This window comes from Anas platyrhynchos, chromosome 5 (genome assembly GCF_047663525.1).
Source record: "Anas platyrhynchos isolate ZD024472 breed Pekin duck chromosome 5, IASCAAS_PekinDuck_T2T, whole genome shotgun sequence".
Lineage (NCBI taxonomy): Eukaryota > Metazoa > Chordata > Aves > Anseriformes > Anatidae > Anas > Anas platyrhynchos.
Window position 1 is genome coordinate 826,119 of NC_092591.1, and position 3,765 is coordinate 829,883.

Sequence of the window (3,765 nt, forward strand, 5' to 3'; positions counted from 1 at the left end):
AGTTACTGACCTTAGAGTTTGTTTACCACATCCACAGAAAATATCTGGGTGCCCACAACAGTGTCACGGTAAGGAGAGGACGGCCAGCCCGTCAGAATGCCCTGTGCAGTACAGTGACACTTCTATCACCCCGAGTTAGTGAGAAACACCCCAAGCTGGATGTATTTGCATCCATTACTTGAAATGTGCCCAAGAGTTTGTATAATGTAAGGATTTGAAAATAACATTAATTTTAAAATATACTGCCTTCTTGGAACACAATTTAAAAAAAAAGAAAGAAAGAACATTTAACAAATGTGATTAAGCTGGAATGACTTGGCAGAGAAGAGTCGCCATTGATGTGTTTAACAAAACACTCATTAAAACAAAACTCAGACTGAAAATAAAAGATGTTATGTAATGCAAATAGCACTGATTAAAAGCTGTAGCCTCAAGAATTCAAAGCCCATATAGATAAATCATGGACACATGCAACATTTCATAGAGATCGGACTTTAATGGCATTCCAGTCCTGGACACAACCACATTTTTCAGTCGAAAAAATCCCTTTTGGGGGCCCTCAGTCACCACCCATATTCTAATAACGTGTACTTCCAAGAGGCTTCCCATGTGCAAGCCCAGGCTCAGGCCTGCAGTGTCAGGGCAGCGCCGTCCTTGCAGGGTCGCGGACCCTTCCTGCGGGCGCTGCCGCGTGCCCACGTCCTACACAGCCACCCCACAGTGCCCCGCAGATCCGACGGGTGTGTGCTGGTGCGACGGGGAGGGCCTGGAGAGGAGCATTAGGGAAGTGATTGCTATCAGCACCCCAGGGTGGAGCTGGGGCGATGTCTGCAGGCAGTGTCCGCACCCGGCCCGGCCCTGGAAGGGAAGAAGCAGAGCTCATGGCAACAAAAAAAAAAAAAAAAAAAAGGATCTTCAATTAAGCAATTGTTTCATTTTCTGTAAAAAAAAAAAAAAAAAAAAAAAAGTCCTGCCTGGCACAGGAAACTCTTAATCTGGTTTTGTGGTTTTGGAGACGCTGTGACAGGAGAGGCCTCGTGCCCGCAGCACGCCCTGCTAGCTCAGCTCCCGGGGGTGGCACAGCCCGTGGTGTCTCCACAGAAGCCCCAGGGCGGCCACCCCAGCCTGCCCCGGCCACACCAGCTGCAGGAACCCCAGGAGCTGCTGCCCCCCATCCCCTGTGTGCTGTCACCTCCGTGTTGCCCTCGCCTGCTCCTCCAGCTCCAGGTCCGGGCAGTCACAGAACCACGGAATCACAGAATCATCACGCCGTGCCGCTGTGTGGTGTCTGCAGCTGCAGTCCACAGCCTCACTGGAGGGGCAGAGAGGCCCAGCGGGACCCATCTGAGTCCAGCACCCGTAGGAGAACAGCTGCTCCCCAGCCACATCAAAGGCTCCGTGCACTTTCCTTGGCACCAGTGGGCTTGCTCTCACTGGCGATCATGAAGATGGATCAGGAGACCCCATATCCACATCCACGTCCCCATCGGCTCCTCCTGAGGAGCCCGGGTCTTCCTGATGCTGCCAGAGCACGAGCCCTTACGCTCAGCCCAGCTCCTGCAGCAGCCGGGCAGAATTAGCCCCGGGTCTGTCCATGGCACCATCCAGGCCCCTTCACTCAGGCCCTGGCCAGGTTTCTCCCTTCAGGCGCCCACTGGCCGGGTGTCTCTGCTCCCAGTACTTTTCTCTGCGAGGCCCCAGCAGCTCTTACTACATAAACATAGCCTGGTCACACTCCTCTCCCTGAATACAGCTTCACTGCCCCAGTTTCCTCCCATCACCGCTGGCTTTGCCTGCCCACCCTGCCCCCTGGACCCCCTCCATCACGAGCCAGTGCTCTTTTACCTACCCGGGGAAACGCTGGCACAGCAGAAAGCCAGAGTGGCCTGCAAGGACACCAAGACCAGGCATGTGGTAAGGCCCACACTGCCACCTGACATGCAAAAACCCACAGCACATCTGGTTCCGCAGCTGCTGTCAGGGCGTGCTCAGCCTGGTAACAGAGCTGGCTCCTGCGGGGAGCTTCCAGGCCTGGGGGACAACCAAGAACGTGAGGGTGACAGGTTCCCGGCCACTGGGACCCTGCGGGAGAGTTTATTCTTCACCTCCTGGCCGGCAACCTTTGACAGTGAGAACTTTCCAGCAGATATTAAATTAAAGAAATCTGGGAATTAATTCCTCAGGTTTCTCAAGTGTGAGCCACCTGGCAGCCACAGCAGGACGCTCTGCAGCATTTTGTACACAGTAATCATCGCCTGCGCTGCCAAGGGCTGAGGGTGCAGTGCTGGTGTCTGCACCTCACTCCTCTGCTCCCATTGTTCTCTGAGTGCTTCTATTGTTTAAAAAAAGCACTCACGGCAATTTTGTTCTGTGCTGCAGAGGAAGAGAGTGAGGTGGTCGGTCACTTGTGCTGCGTATTGACAGCATGATGGCTTTAAATGGTGGGGCAGAGTCTGACAAATTCTAGGTCCCGATGCTAGCAAGAGTACAATGGAGCCTATGAGAATGGCTCAGAAAAAAATCATCACAGGAAAAAAAAATCATGTGTGGGAAACAGAAGGTTTTGAAAGAGATACAGAATGAAATGTTGAACTGCTCAAAGGTCACGGTCAGATAGAGATTATTATGAAATAACTGAACGTTCCTGAATCCCCGTGGTTTGATTGTCTGCTCACAGGCCTCAGTAAAGAGCAGAGGTTTCTGCACCCTTTGAATGCTGACCAGGAGCTGCGTGCTCGTCACTGCAGTGTCTCCTGAAGAGAGCTCCCTGTGTGCCTGGTCTGTGCTAACACACCTGGAGGGCCACGTCCAGCTGCAGGCAGCGTGAGGGGGCTGGATGGAGACTCCTGAGGGCCTTCCCACAGGCAGCTCCACGGCTCTGTAGCATTTCCTTACAGTATGCCCTGTGCACATCATTATCAGCATTATTTCTCTGGTTTGCCACCCATTTCTTTAACAGCAAGTAAAGGACCCCCTACTCCCCTACGATTAGATTACCCAAGGGAAAAGAGCCAAGCACTTACACTCCCAGAAAACAAACATCTCTTGCTTAGATTCTGATTAGCTTTTAGAGTCTTTTGTCTTCTGCTGCCCTCACCTTTCCCTGTCTTCCCCAGCAAACACCGTGGTCAGCAGAACCTCCTGGTGCCTGTTTGCCCGCCGTGCTGCCCACTGATGGCACGGTGTGCCGGGGTGTGCCGACAGCCCAGAGGCACGACCGCGTGCCCTCGCTGCCCTGCAGGGGAGCTCACTGCAAACCACTGGTGTCACTGACTCTGAGGGAAACGTGGCTGTGGGGCTGTTTTACCACAGCATTTGCTGTTAGGCATTTCTGTCCTGCACCCTGGTGCTGTGCTACCTGAATGTCTGCGAGTGCTAGAGGCGCAGCGCTCGTCCCCATCTCCATGGGCAGCGAAGTTTCACTGAAATAATTCTGGTAGCAGGTTCTCGTGTTCTGGGGAGGGTGTTGATGATGTTGAATTCAAAAGGCACAGTGTCAGACTTGAACCTAATGTGGGCCATGCAGCACGGAGCAGGAGGGAGCGCACGGCAGCACGAAGGTAAATAGTCAGCTCGGCTAAGCCCGTGGTTAATGAGTTCAGCTGTGTTTATAATTTCGGTTCAGTGGATCTCTGGATTTCACTTTCCAGCTCACTGCATCCAGTCCAGAGAATCAATATGAATTATCAGTAATTTGTCAGAGGCTGATAAATGGCATTATGATGTGGAACTGCCGCTAAGCCTGGCATTGTCCTTGCTTGTTGG

At 52.7% G+C, this 3,765-nt stretch overlaps 1 long non-coding RNA gene across 1 annotated transcript; it reads right to left on the reverse strand.

The window, feature by feature from the left end:
• Window positions 1–476: 476 nt before the first annotated feature.
• LOC140002720 (uncharacterized) lies at window positions 477–2,026 on the reverse strand. The gene is made up of 2 exons (XR_011809990.1): window positions 1,850–2,026; window positions 477–858 (listed from the first exon to the last, which is right to left on the reverse strand). It is a non-coding gene; the product is annotated as an uncharacterized lncRNA (long non-coding RNA).
• Between the last annotated feature and the right edge of the window lie 1,739 nt (window positions 2,027–3,765).